We start from the raw sequence: 16,262 nt of genomic DNA on the forward strand, positions 1-16,262 counted from the left end.
TAAGGTTATCTCAAAGACTTCCTGGCCCTAACACTAACATTGTATGATTTTATTTAATAATAATGACTTATATTTATATAGCTCTTTAAGCCTTCAGAAACTCTTTCATACTGCCCTATTTAATACAGGGCTATTACACTAGTAGGTAAATGTAGAATATTTGAGAAAAAATAAATACAAAAGTCTAATCTATATATTATTTATAAAAATGTGATTCAGCTAAATCCGTTGAATAGTCAATTACAAATGTCAGAATTAAACTTATTACTTAGTCTCCCAGAATATGAGAATGAAAGAATCTCAGAAACCATGTAGTCACCTTCTTCATTATGGATGATGAAAGGTGAAAGAATAGGGCCAAGGTGGCTTGGCTCCATGCTGAGATCTTCAGACCTCCAGATGGGTGCTCTTCACATGACATCAATTTCACTGGGTTGATTGCTTGCTTGATTATACTGTCAGTCCATGTAACCCAAGCAATCTCCTGGGCAAAACAGAGAAATAAAAGTAATGATGAAAGATATTAAGAGTCAAAGAATAATTTTGTTTAAAAAATGTTTAAGAAACATAAGTGATTGCTGCTTAGTGTCATTTTTGTCTTACTAAGATTCTGGATCATTTATCATTTACAATCAAGGAAAAAACCTAGTCTTTATGTTTTTTTTGTTTTTTGTGTTTTTTTGCCTCTTTTCTACCCCCAACTCTACTCCAGAATGTTTAGTATTTACATCTTTACCTACATTCTCTTGAACATACATGGTAATTCTGTAAAATGGATTATAGAATTCTGTTTGTCCTAATAAATTAAATATTAATTTTAGAAGTTTTTAAAGACTAATGTTACACTAGTTCTGAATTTATCCTCTAGAGAGGCAATGCTAGGGATCAGAACTTTTTAATCCTTCATTTATTTTTATGCTAGAAAACTAACATAGTTTTATGTACTGACATTTAAAGTTTGAATGGCATGTTAGTGTAATTTTCAATATTTCAACATAAGAATCTATTTCATATTTTTAAAAAAGACTGCAAAATTACTTCTCTTTTTGGGTATGATATATTCTCATTGCAGCTTGGAGTTTCTGTTTTAAAAAGTCTTGTAGAATTCACGTGCCAAATATCAAACGAGGTGTCAAACTTTGTAAAAATACAAAGAAATTAGTTTTTTCAATTTTATTAGCATATAGAAACAGAAATCCTGTGGCACACATTTGAATATTAAAAACTTTACAGAGGTATTAATGCAAGAGACACTTATCAACTCTCTAGAAGTACAAATCACCAGGCTGGGTGCTGTGAGAGATTACTTCTACTTAGAAACTTATTATGATTCAGTACATCAGGGGTCAACAACATTTTTTGTAAAGGGGCAGATGGTGAATATTTTTCGCTTTGCAGGCCATGTAATCTCTGTACTCAGATCTGCTACTGTAGAATGAAAGCAACCGTAGAATGAGAGTAAGAGAATGAGAGTAACCATAATCTAATACAGCTATCTGAACGAATACTGAAACTTAAGTGTCAAACTATTTTCATGTCTTATAAAATATTATTCTTGTTTCAATTTTTTCAACCATTTAAAAATGTAAAAAACAATTCTTAGTTTGTGGGGCACATAAAAACAAGCAGTGGGCCAAATCTGGCCAGCGAGACCTAGTTTACTGACCTCCATAGTAAGATGTGTTTTGAAAACTAAATAGAACACATGGGATAACATGCCATGATGGAAGGAACATATGCTGTGAGAGTATAAAATAGGAGAAATTAATTAGGAAAGGTTGTAATGCTAATATCTTATGGATATGATCATTTTGTTTTCATATTTTTTTGAAATGAGATTTTTATAACATAAAATTTCACACTTAAAAGTGAACAGTGGCATTTAGTCTTTTCACAGTGTTGTGCAACTGCCGCATTATCTAGTTCTAAAAGAGTTCCATCAGATGGAATTAACCCAAAGAGAAATCCCATACCCATTTGGCAGTTGCTCCCCATTTCCTTCCTCCACCAGTTGCTGGCAATTACCAATCTGCTTACTGTTGCTATGAATTTACCTATTCTGAATATTTTTCATAAAAATAGAATCATACAGTATGTGATCATTTGTGTCTGGCTTCTTTCACTTAGCCTAATGCTTTCTAGGTTCATTGATGCAGCATGTATCAGTACTTCATTTTTTCTGGCTGAATCATATTCCCCTATACACACATACCACATTTTGTTTGCCCATGAGTTGACAGAAATTTGGCTTTTTCCAACAGTTCCCCTATGAACATACATGTACATGTATGCAGTTTTAAATTCTTTTTGATATATACCCAGAAGTGAAAATGCTGGGTTAAATGGTAATTCTAAGTTTAATGTTTTGAGGAATCACAAAAATGTTTTCCACAATAGCTGAATCATCTTATATTCCCTCTCAACATATAAAAGTTTCAGTTTTTCCACATCCACAAGAAGAACTTTATTTTTATTTTTTGAAATTATAGCTATCCTAGTGGGTGCAAACTGGTATTTCATTGTGGTTTTGATTTGCATTTTCCTGATGATTAGTGATGTTGGACATTTTGTATACATCTGTTGACCATTCTATATCTTCTTTTGAAAATGTCTATTCAAATCTTTTGCCATTTAAAAATTGGATTATTTGGTTTCTTTGCTATTAAGTTGTTTGTATTTCTTATGTATTCTGGATATTAACTCCTTACTAGATACAGAGTTTGCAAACATTTTCTCCCATTCTGTAGGTTGTATCTTTACTCAGTTAACTGTTTCCTTTGCTGTATGGAAGCTTTTTAGTTTGATGCAATCCCATTTGTCTAGTTTTGCTTTTTTTGTCTGTGCTTTTCAAGTTCTATCCAGAAAGTCCTTGCCCAGACTAATGCCATGAAACAGTTCCCTGATATTTTCATACAGTAATTTCACAATGTCAGGTATTGTATTTAAGCCTCAATCCATTTTGACTTGATTTTTTGTACATGGCAAGAGATGGGGGTCTAATTTTTTCTTTTTCTTTTTCTTTTTGTTTTTTGCATTTGTATATTCAGTTTTCCCGGCACCATTTATTGAAGGGACAGTCTTTTCCCTAATATGCATTCTTGAAGCCTTTGTCGAAAATCAGTTGGCTGTAAATACATGGATTTATCTTTGGGTTTCAATTCTGTTCTGTGGGCCTATGTGTTATGTGTTTGTTTTTATGTCAGAACCCTGCTGTTTTGTTTACTCTAGCTTGTAGTGTAACTTGAAGTTACATAGTGTGATGCCTCCAGCTGTGTTCCTTTTGCTCAGGATTGTTTTGGCTATTCAGGGTCTTTTGTGGTTCCGCATGAAACTTAGAATTCTTTTTTTTCCATTTCTATGAAGATGTCCTTGGCATTTTGGTACGGATTGCCCTGAATCTGTAGCTCGCTATGGTAGTATGGAGTCTTTTTACTCTTTTGATGGTGTCCTTTGATATATGAGGGTTTAAAAATTTTTTTGAAATCCAATTCTTAAATTTCTTTCAATGTCAGGTACATATTACTCTTTAAAAGCCCATTTTAAGATAGCATATTATTAACAAAGAGCATGAGAACCAAATTACTAACTTTAATATGTGTCTGGTTAGGATCTAAGAGAACTGTAGCTAATATATATGAAGCATTTACTATGTGTCAAGTCTGTGTTGAGTACTTGACATACATTATCTTATTTAATTCTCATAGCATCAAATACTAGGCACAGAGATGTTCAATGGCATTACAAGATCACACAACTATTGCATGGAAAAGACAATATCCAACCAAGGCAGTCTGGCTCCAGGACCTCATAAATTTGTCAGGTTTCTATTTTGAATGTTTAGGTTTGGATACACTATCTTGTGTCATATATATATATATATATATATATATATATATATATATTTATATATATATATGAGGCTAATGGTTGATAACATATATGTGGTTGACATGTAGAAGAATAGGAAATTGAATTTGACATTTCAGAAATACCAGGAAAAGGGGAAACCAAATCACACCAAATCTCTTAGGTAATTTGTCAATAAGGAAAAGCTCTGATTGTGTCATTCATTTGTCCAAATTTCTTCTATGACTAGACAATGTCTTTTGAATAATGAAGAAACAGTATTAATGAAATATAATATGTAGCAGTGCTTTTCAAAATGTTATTATGTTAGAACTCTGAGAAGGAGGTACTGATATTTTAATTTTGCTAAAGAACTAGTTTTAAGGTTAGATTTCTCCATGAGACCCACTGTGGATTTGAGCACAGGCTTGCACACCTGCCTCCCACAATTTCAACCACTGAGCGTATTCACTGGCTCCTGGGATCTCAGTGGATCATTCTATCTTTATCTTCTTTACTCCAATTATTGTTATTCAAGGTAGAATATACTATTTTTATCGTCTCATGGCTTTGTTTTATATCTCTCTTTTGTGGGCAATTTTCTTTTCCACATATGTACTTATTTTTCAATGCATAATTGAAACACCAATGTATCCTTTAAGTCTTCTCTGATCTTCCCAACAAGCATTCTTTCTCTCTTCTGAATTTTCATTACATGCACTGTCTTCAAACTGCCACTTGACTACATTTGTATGATCAGGTGTAAATTTTATCTCTCCTAATAAACCAAAGTTCCATTAAAGTTTGAATCTTATTTTAACCACATTTGTTTCTTTCACAGTATCTGGTCTAGTGTCTTATATCTAATGGTTCCCTAGAAATAAGAAACAGTCTCCTGAACAAGAGTCAGGTTCAAGCCTAAACATTCAGATTTAGTTCTCATTAGTAAGAGCTATCATCAGTGCAGTTGAAGAGAGTAGTTGTTGGTCCAGGCACAGTGACTCACACCTGTAATCCCAGCACTTTGGAAGGCCAAGGCAGGTGGAGCGCTTGAGGTCAGGAGTTTGAGACTAGCTTGGCCAACATAGTGAAATCCTGTCTCTACTAAAAATACAAGAAAAAATTAGCTAGGCATGGTGGCAGGTGCCTTTAATTCCAGCTACTCAGGTGGCTGAGGCAGGAGAATCACTTGAACCTGGGAGGTAGAGGTTGCAGTGAGCCAATATCGCACTCCAGCCTGGGCAACAAGAGCAAAACTCCGTCTCAAAAGAAAAAAAAAAGTAATTATTGTAACTGTATAATTACATATATTTTGATAAAGTTTGCAATAAAGTATTTATGAAATGTACTAATTCATTCATTAAGTCATTCAACAACCACTTGTTGAATAGGATAAAACCACACATTCTTGTTTAAAGAAGCTTATAATTGTGTGTGTGTGTGTGTGTGTGTGTGTATGTATGTATGTATGTGTGTAAGAGAGAAAAACAGAGACAGAGAGAAAGAGATGTTACACAAGGCAGTGAAAGATCTCTACCAAGGAGAACTATAAAAACACCATGGAAATAAATCATAGATAACATAGATAAGATGGAAAAACATTCCATGCTCGTAGATTAGAAGAATAAGTATCATTAAAATGGCCCGTATTAGGCCATTCTTGTGCTGCTATCTAGAAATACTAGAGACTGGGTAATTTATAAAGAAAAGAGGTTTAGGTGGCTCATGGTTCTGTAGGCTATACAAGTATGGTGCTAGCATCTCCTTGACTTCTGGGGAGGCCTTAGGAAGCTTTGATTCATGGTGAAAGGCAAAGCAGGAACAAGCATGTCATACAGCAAGAAAAGAGCAAGGCATGTGGGGGAGGTACCACTCACTTTTAAACAACCAGATATCATGAGAATTCACTCACTATAATGAAGACAGCATCAAGCCATGAGGTATCTGCCCCCATGACCCAAACACCTCCCACTAGGCCCTATTTCCAACACTGTGGATTATACTTTCATATGAGATTTGGGGGCAAATATCCAAACTATATCTTGGCCATACTACCCAAATTGATGTACAGATTCAATGCTATTCTTATCAAATTATCATCATTTTTCACAGAATTGACAAACATTATTTAAAAATTCACATGGAACAAGAAAAGAGTCTCAATAGCCAAGGAAATCCTATGTGAAAATAACAAAGCTGTAGGCATCACATGATCTAACTTCAAACTATACTCTAAGACTACAGTAACAAAAACAACATGGTACTAGTACAGAAACAGACACGTAGACCAATAGAACAGAATAGAGAACACAGAAACAAAGCCACACACCTAAAGCCATTTTATCTTTGACAAAGTCAACAAGAATTAGCAATGGGAAAAGGACTCCTTATTCAATAAACTGTGTTGGGATAGCTGGCTAGCCATATGCAAAGAATGAAACTGGGCCTCTACCTTTCACCATACACAAAAATTAGCTCAAGATGGATTACAGATTTAAATGTAAGACCTTAAATTATAAGAATTCCAGAAGAGGTCGGGCGCGGTGGCTCAAGCCTGTAATCCCAGCACTTTGGGAGGCCGAGGCGGGTGGATCACGAAGTCAAAAGATCGAGACCATCCTGGTCAACATGGTGAAACCCTGTCTCTACTAAAAATACAAAAAATTAGCTGGGCATGGTGGCGCGTGCCTGTAATCCCAGCTACTCGGGAGGCTGAGGCAGGAGAATTGCCTGAACCCAGGAGGCAGAGGTTGCGGTGAGCCGAGATCGCGCCATTGCACTCCAGCCTGGGTAACAAGAGTGAAACTCCGTCTCAAAAAAAAAAAAAAAAAAAAAAAGAATTCCAGAAGAAAGCCTAGAAAACACACATCTGGACATGGGCCTTGGGAAAGAAATTATGACTAAGTCTTCAAAAGTAATTACAACAGAACAAAAATGGATAAGTAGGACCTAATTAAACTAAAGAGCTTCTGCACAGCAAAAGAAACTATCAACAGAGTCAACAGGCAACCTACAGAATAGGAGATAATATGAGCAAACTATACATTCAACAAAAGTCTAATATTCAAATTCTATAAGGAGCATAAACAATTCAACAAACAAAAACCACATAACCCCATTAAAACTGGGCAAAAGACATGAACAGGTATTTTTTCAAAAGAAGACATAAAAGCATCCAACAAACATGAGAAATACTCGTCATCACTAATCATCAGAGAAATGTAAATCAAAACCACAATGAGATACCATTTCACCATTCAGCCTGACTATTATTATAAAGTCAAAAAACAACAAAGGGAATTTGTATACACTGTTGGTGGGAATGTAAATTAGTTCAGCCACTGTGGAAAGTAGTTTGGAGATTTCTCAAATAACAGAACTACCAATTGGCCCAGCAATGCCATTACTGGGTATATATCCAAAGGAAAATAAACTGTTTTACCAAAAGACACATGCATTTGCATGTTCATTGCAGCACTATTCACATGCAATAGCAAAGACATAGAATCAACCTAGGTGGCAATTAACAGTGGATTGGATAAAAAAAATGTGGTCTATAGCTCCTTCTACTTTCGTCTCACACCAGTTAGAATGGTGATTGTTAAAAAATCAGGAGACAACAGATGCTGGAGAGGATGTGAAGCAGGAATGCTTTTACACTGTTGCTGGGAGTGTAAATTAGTGCAATCATTGTGGAATACAGTGTGGTGATTCCTCAAGGACCTAGGAATAGAAATAAAATTTGATCCAGCAGTCCCATTACTGGGTATACCCAAAGGATTATAAACCATTCTATTATAAAGGCACATGCACATGTATGTTTATTGTGGCACTGTTCACAATAGCAGAGACTTGGAACCAACCCAAATGCCCATCAATAATAGACTGAATAAAGAAAACGTGGCACATATACACCATGGAATACTATGAAGCCATAAAAAAGGATGAGTTTATGTCTTTTGCAGGGACATGGATGAAGCTGAAAACTATCATTCTCAGCAAACTGACACAAGAACAGAAAACCAGACACCACATGTTCTCACTCATAAGTGGGTGTTGAACAATGAGAACACATGAACACAGGTAGGGGAACATCATACACCAAGGCCTGTTGGGGGTAGGGGCCTAGGGGAGGGATAGTAGGGAGGTGGGGAGATAGGGGAGGGATCACATTAGGAGAAATATCTAATGTAGATGACAAAGTAATGGATGCAGCAAACCACCAAGGCACATGTATACCTATGTAACAAACCTGCACGTTCTGCACATGTACTCCAGAACTTAAAGTATAATTTTTTTAAATGTGGTATATATACAACATGGAATACTACACAGCCATTAAAAAGTACAAAATCATGTCCTTTGCAGTAACATGGATGCAGCTGGAGGCCATATCCTAAATGAATTAACACAGGAACAGAAAACCAAATACCACATGTTCTCACTTATAAGTAGAAGCTAAACACTGGGTACATATGGACATAAAAATGGGAACAATATACACTAGAGACTACTAGAGGGAGGAAAGAAGAGGGGCAAGAGTTGAAGATACCTATTGGGTATTATACTCACTACCTGGATGATGGAATCATCCACACCCACAAATCTCATTATCATGCAATATACCCATGTGAGAAACCTAGACATGTACTCCCTAAATCTAAAAGTTGAAATTATAAAAAAAGGAGAGGCATATTTTTAAAAAGCGTATAATATATTAGTTAGCAGTTAGTAGTAGTGCTTGAAGAAAAATGAAGCCAGGTACAAGGGCTAGAGAATGATGTTGGGAGGTAAGTGGTGGATAGTATGGACAGGAAAGCCCTTTTAGCTAAGAAACAATTTGAGGAGAGATTCTAAAGAAAGTGAGGGATTGAACTATGGATATTTGTTGAAGAACACTTCAGGTAAAGCAATGAAAGTTCAAAGGCCTGACACAGAAACCTGGGAGTATTGGGGCAGTGGAAGATGAGGTGAGAAAAGTAAAGGAAGCTATACTAGGAGGGTCTTCTAGGTCATAGTAAGGACTTTAGAAATTACCAGGAATGAGATAGAAACCCCAGTGGATGTTTATTTGTTTGTTTTGCAGAAGAGTGATGTGATTTACTCGATATTAAAGGATTATGTAGGCTGCTGTGTATTCCTTGATTAATTATATTTTCTCAAGGGCAGGTGACATGTCTTATTTACCTTTTTGCTCTCAGTAGCTGATGCAGGCAGTCTCCTATTCAGTAGCCATTTAATAACTACATGTTGGGTAAATATTTGCCTGGGATACTGACTCTTATAAGAGTTGTAAAAAGAACTTAAAAATAGAAAAGTCCCCTCAGTTATTACAACTCCAATGATACAATTTATTTCAGTAGAACATTGTGAGGCCTTTTGTATTTATTTATTTAGTAGAGAATTGTTTTGCTTTTCTTCAACATTAATACCCAAACTAAGGCTTTTGCTATAATCATCAGGACAGCTTTTCTTCATAATCAACTTGTTCAATGATAATGCTAAACAAAATTTGAAGAATGAACCAAGGGAAAGACACTGGATTCTAATTTTGGCCCTGTGAGTCATTAGCCATGTGACTTTTGAAAATAATCACGCATCCATTTCTTTGTGGAGCATTTATTGCATTGAGCACCTGCTCACTCTCCCCGAAATAAGACTTTCACGGTCTGATCAAGAAAGACAGAAATGTAAACAAAGATGAAGAACACAGGGAAGTGAGTTTGCTACTGGTGAAGAATACATGGAGGGCCTTGAGAATAACCATCCCATTCTGAGTTTACTGGGCAGCTAACAAGGAAGAGTACTCAAAGCAGAGACCAATTGCAAAGCCCTGGTCATGTAGAAGAGTGTGTGTGTTTAGGGAATACTAAAGCACATGGGAGGGGTCTAGGGTAGGGTAGTCTTAGAGGACATGTCATTTTTATCTGGTGCATCTCTTCATTGGGGATGCCATCCTTCACTCATTCCATGTGATCTTCATGGTTGTTTACTGTGTCTTGCTTGCCAGCCATAGGACTGGATAAGTCATCTAGGATGACCATTCACGGTGAGTTGTCACAAGACAAAGCTGCAGAATAACTTTTGGTTTTCTAATTAAAAAAAAAAAAAAACAAACAAACAAACAAAAAAAAAAAAACTTGAAACTTTGGTTGGTGTCCGGCAAAAAGAGTTTATTGTCAGGATATACCTGTCCTGAATTTAGAACTGGGACATTGTTCCCACTGAAGGTAGCTCTAGAGCCTGTATTTATTCTTTCTCAAATTTGGGGTTATTTCTGCAATCCTGTTCATGTCTTCTTTCTCCTTTACATGTGCATAATTTTTCTTTCCTCAGCTTATACGTGGTCCCTCAGGTTGCCCCAATCTCTACTATATCTAACAATTTTTAAATATTTGTTTGATTTTTTCTCTATTCTTCATTTAAAGAAAAAAATATTTAATACCTTATTATGTGCCAGGAACTACTCTATGTGCTAGGCTAGAGTAATAAACAATTTAGACAAGGTCCCACTCTTCATGAAACTTACATTTGACGGAAAGAAATGGCCAACGAACAAACAGAGACATAAATAAGACAGAGTCTGGTACATTCTATGATGGGAATGAATGGGAGCCAGATAGAAAGTAACAGGGTTGAGAATTACTTTGGAGGTGTTGGGGGAACATGATCAGTGACAGCTTCCATGTGGAGGTAATAGTTAAGCTAGTCCCCACAAAAATGATTTCAAGATATGCATTACAAGATCCCTGAGGTGGGGAGAGCTTTATGGGTCCAGGAGCTAACAAAGGCCAGTATAGCTGAAGGGACTGGCATGAGGCAGTTAGAGAAGAATATAAATTTCCTACTGTGCAGAGCTTTCTAAGTCAGAGCAATGAGTCTTTTCATTATGAAGAAACTGAAAAATTTTAAGTATGTCAGTGGCATGATTTGAATTACACTGTGTAAAGCTCACAATGGCTATTGTATAGAAAATGGATTACCAAAGGGGCAAGAATGGAAGCAGGGAGACTAGCTTTGAGGCTATTGCAAAATTAGACAAGAGATAATTATAGCTTGGTCCAGAGGTGGTCAGTGGGAATGAGCAGAAGCAGATAGACTGAACCTATAAATAGAACTCGCAGAGCTTGCTGAGAGATAGGAAGGAGGGAAAAGGAAGGAATGAGGGTGATGCTTAATCTTCTGCTGAGCAAATGAGTGGCTGGAAATGCCTTTTACTAAGATGGAGAAGACTAAGAACAAAACAGTTGAGAGAATGTCTCAATAAATCTGTTTGAGAAATGTGAACAGTCTGAGCTATACAAGGAGGTCTGTATTGGACATACATTATGTTCTCTCTTAGAGACACATCCAGTTGGCCCATTTCATCTTTTAGAGTCTGTTCACACTAGGCCATTGTCTAGCTTATGTTCTGATCTCCCTTGCATTAAGTGTTTCCACCTTTCCAGTCAGCTGAGGCTGTGGGGGGAATGTAGGTTCATGCAATCCAATTCAGAGCCCAGAGAGGGCAGGCCTGGTAAACACACCCATACATAAGGATATAATGCCCACCTATCTTACTTCACAGGGTTAATATGGGGTTAAAGCACTTTGTAAACTAAAATGGTCACAAATGTAATGGGTTTAAAGGACCCTAAAAGCTGTTTAATTTACTGAACCTGCATATTTATACCAATTTTACTAAATTACTTGAAAACTAATAATAAACTTTTATTTAATCATACTGGTTGTTGCCAGATGCTAACAGAAATGTAGCAAAAACTCACATACTTTTGTGCTCAATGGAAGGCAATTTAGCACAAAGGCTAAATTGGGTCCAAAAAACTTGAATGACAACAGGCCTGGGGCTGTGGCTCACACCTGTAATCCCAGCACTTTGGGAGGCTGAGGTGGGCAGGTCGCCTGAGGTCAAGGTCAAGAGTTTGAGACCAGCCTGACCAACATGGGGAAACCCTGTCTCTACTAAAAATACGAAATTAAATAGGTGTGGTGGCACATGTCTGTAATCCCAGCTACTCGGGAGGCTGAGGCAGGAGGATCACTTGAACCAGGAGGCAGAGTTTGTGGTGACCCAAGATTGCACTGTTGCATTCCAGCCTGGGTAACAAGAATGAAACTCTGCCTCAAAAAAAAAAAAAAAAAAAAATAGATAAATAAACTTGAATCTCAACTTAATTCCTTTGTATTAATTGAGTATTAGGGTAAATAATCACTAATACTCTAAATAGCAATTGCATATAGCCTGGTGCCCTAGTGGTACAAGGCCTATTTGTTGTTAGTATTCTTACCTCCTGGCAAAGGTGACAGCAATTGCTTAAAATAATGATGGGGGTTGGCCATGTATGGTGGCTCACATCTGTAGTCCCCATACTTTGGGAGGCCCAAACAGGCAGCTCTCCTGAGCCCAGGAGTTCCAGACCAGCCTCGGGAATATGGCGAAATCCCATCTCTACAAAAAAATACAAAAATTAGCTAGGTGTTGTGGTGTGTACCCGTAGTCCCAATTACTCAGGAGGCTGATGTGGGAGGATCATTTGAGCCTGGAAGGCAACAGTTGCAGTGAGCCAACATTATGCCACTGCACTCCAGCCTGGACAACAGAGTGAGACCATGTCAAAAAAAAAAAAAAAAGGGTGTGTATGTGGTGGTGGTGGTGGGGGGGTTGTTTCAACACTTGTTCCTCTCTTTCAGTTGTTCACTATCCTGGAATTCAGGCTTCCCTGATGATAACCTGTGGCCCAAACTTTCTCAGGTCTAATCCTATCCACTGCTCAGGGCTGGCTTCATGGGCATGTGATCTTTTTTAATGGGCATGTGACCTATGTTGTTCAGGGCATTTGATCTTCATGAGCATGTGATCTGTGCCATTGCACATGGTCCTGTGCTCAAAAGTGTCCCACACTCATGCTCTGTTGCCTCTGTTTGGAAATTTTTATTAATTGTATCTTTGAACTTGTGTTTCATAAATAAAGTATGATGGGACAATAAAGCTTGCATCTGAGCAGAGGAGATTCATGCAGTAGAGCTTCTCCAAACTTCCTAGCTGCCCCATCTGCAGATAGCATTCCCAAAGCCCCAAGCACACAGAATTCTGATGGACCCATGAAACAAGCAAGCTCAGCAAGACTCAAAGCAAGTACAAGGTGAACATGCTACATCCAGGACCTGTGTGTGTGTGTGTGTGTGTGTGTGTGTGTGTGTGTGTGTGTAGGGAACGCAAATGATCTCAAAAGACCATTTCTATTCAAACCAGAATTTGTTTTAAACACAGGAAAATGCAATGTTCTAAAAACATATGACCAGGGAAACTTGTCATGTCTTTTGTTTTATTAATTCCCTGTATTAGTCAATCAGTTGTGTTGAAAATAACAGAGAAGGAAAGGGAAACATGGGGCAATCCACAGTTCCTTTTCCTTTCAGTCTTTCTTTACTCATCAGCAAGTTGAAGGTAGGGCATGTTGGTAAAATATGTGCATGTTGAGAAGTAAAATTAAAAACTGACTTTTGTGCATCATTTCCACTGTTCTGGTAATAACAAAATACATATGCATCTTTAGCAACTTTAACAGCTAAAAGTGTCATACATTTAGCATGATCCCTTTTCATTTGAGGGGTATGGTAGGCCCTCCATGTCCTAGATTCTGCATCATGGACTTAACTAAGGATTGAAACTATTTGGAAAATAATTGTACCTGTACTGATGCATATAGACTTTCTCCATATCATTATTCCTTAAACAATACAGTATAACAACTGTTTATATAGCATTTACATTATATTTGGTATTATAGGTAGTCTAGAGATAATTTAAAGTACATGGGAACATGTGCTTGGATATATACAAATACTCTATCATTATCTATAAGGAATTGGGAATCTTTGGATTTTGGCATCCTCAGAATGTCATGGAACCAATTCCTCACAGATACTTAGGGCCACTTTCTTTTGAAAGGTCGTAAAATTAATGTTATTTGCTTAAGAATTAAAATATTCTCTCAAGAATTCTGTAGAAACTATTAATTTCCCCAATGGATTGCTTATTGCCAATGTAAAAGTTAATTGCTTTAATTTTCAAATTAATGAGATTTAATTCAGATTTTATTGTACTTTTAATTTCTTAATGAATCACTGAAAATATAACTATATAGAAAGCTTTTGTCTGTAACATCTGTTAGGAGGAATAGTTTTTCCATACTACAGTGTAGGGAATCCTACTTTAAGAATGTACCTGTATTCTTGCCCCATCCTGGCTGTTTCCTTGGAGGAGGAGAGACTTAATTTGGTTACTGAGTTTGGAAAAATAAGCTGGGCCTGCAAAGCCAACTCCTTTCTCTTCAGCAGGCAGGCACCAGCAGGAGCACATCTTCTGCTTAGCTCCTTGATTCACATAGACAGTTTTCCCATGAGACGTGGTCTAGCAGTCCAGGCATTGAGTGGGTAAATTTTAATTCTAGTCTAAGTCCTATCAGGAAACCTGTGATAGAAGCCACATTCTTTGATATCAACCACATTCTCTAATATGATATTTAATATAATTACTTTTTTTTTTTTTTTTTTTTTTTTTTTTTGGAGACAGAGTCTTGCTCTGTAGTCCAGGCCGGAGTGCAGTGGCCTGATCACAGCTCACTACAGCCTCGACCTCCTGGGCTCAAGTGATCCTCCTGCTGTGGCCTCCCAAAGTGCTGAGATTACAGGTATGAGCCACCATACTCAGTGGGTAGTGTTACATTTTGATTTCTTCAAAATATGGAGGTAATTTCTCTTGAAAATGTAGTAAAATCTGAACTGAACTTTACCAATTTAAAATAAAGGTGATATGGGCTCCCATTCACCTTACCTTTTTGTCATGTTTTTCATTTGGTTCTGAATTCAGAGGGGAAGAAAGTGGGGATGCTATTTATTAGGTCCTTTTAGTATTAACGAGGTCAACACCATTACCTCTATTATTGGTGACAACTTCAGCAAAACTCCATGATGAGATGGGACTTGTTACCTCCATTTTCATTTCTACTTTTATGTTCTTTTTATATCCTATGTAGTTGCTACCATGGCTTAGGCTTAGAGAAGTTTTTTACAATATTCCCAAGGAGAAAAGTAAAGGTGAGGTAAATAAAACTCTGAACATGTCATGTGGCAGAGAGACCATGGTCTGCTGATTGGGCTTCCAAGATCCAGGCCTTGCACTTTTCTGTCCTAGACTTTTCTAAGAATGAGGAGACAGGGAACAGCAAATTGGTCCAGTGAAATATCTCAATCTGGTCAGATGCAGCTCTAGTCTAGACGTGAAGGGGATGTTCTGCAATGAATTTCCACTGAAAATGGGAGGTCCAAGATTAGAACAATCAATCAGAGGATTTTGGTTTAAATTATTACTTTTTGTCAAGCTTGTCAGGCTGTCCTAAGAGCTTTCTCTAAGATCTTTTATGATAAATAACTACCATCCCAGTCTCACTCCCGCCATCCCCCACCAAATGGCTACAGATGAATTACCTAATTCCATTGCTTTAAAAAGACAATTTCTGTTAGGAGAGATGGAAAGAAGAGAATACATTTCAAAATCATCCTCCCTTGTCCCATTAAATTGAAATTTAAACAAAACTGCCTTAACTCATAACAGTCTTATAACAAAAAAATTCACAACCAACTTTTCTTTGGCAGAGAAAGCTCTGTGGACTAATGAGCTCCAGATAGCTTTCGGGGTGGTCAGCAGACCTTAATGGATTCTATGAAGTCCCACCTTGGGTTTCCTTGTTTAATGATGTCCAAAATAGATCCATTCATCTATTTATAAACTTTCTAAAATTAGCAAGAGAAAAACAGAGTTGTAAGCTGAAGCCATGGGATACTTCATTACCTCAGTTATTAGCCTGACAAAATAAGTGACTTTCCATTAAATAGCAGTGACAGAAAAGGAGGAGGGTTTAGAGGTCAATAGCTCCTGTGATACGAATCCCTAAATGTAGCCTTTCTCTAGGGACTGTCGGAACGAACCGCTGACAAGCTAATTGCTCTTATTCCCTAATTAACCAAGCCTGGCTTCATTATTAGTTTGTGGCAATTGGACAACATTTTCAAGGATCTAAAGACTACCCAATAATAATTAGTAAACAACTGAAATGAAACTAGCTTCCACTTGTTGACAAGATTAATTGAATAATTATTGTTTCCCTGAGAATAAAAAGAGCAAAGAAATGTAGCTCGGGAATCTGCAGCAGCCTTTCCTTGGGCAAAATTTTCTCAGGAACACACAAAAGCTTTCTATTAAGAAGAGCTGCTGGCTGAGCATGGTGGCTCACACCTGTAGTCCCAGCACTTTGGGAGGCTTAGGTGGGCAGATCACCTGAGGTCAGGAGTTTGAGACCAGCCTGGCCAACATGGTGAAATCCCGTCTCCACTAAGAGTACAAAAATTAGCTG

The 16,262-nt window shown here is 37.2% G+C and overlaps 1 non-coding gene across 1 annotated transcript in view; it reads right to left on the bottom strand.

Moving 5' to 3' along the window:
• The window catches only part of LOC101052283 (SEM1 26S proteasome subunit), a 258,040-nt gene that overhangs the window by 14,736 nt on the left and 227,042 nt on the right, over window positions 1-16,262 (bottom strand). The window contains exon 6 of the transcript XR_012512125.1: window positions 320-484. This is a non-coding gene — a transcript (SEM1 26S proteasome subunit). The remainder of the gene's footprint in view (window positions 1-319; window positions 485-16,262) is intronic.

This window comes from Saimiri boliviensis, chromosome 10, assembly GCF_048565385.1.
Source record: "Saimiri boliviensis isolate mSaiBol1 chromosome 10, mSaiBol1.pri, whole genome shotgun sequence".
Classification (NCBI taxonomy): Eukaryota; Metazoa; Chordata; class Mammalia; order Primates; family Cebidae; genus Saimiri; species Saimiri boliviensis.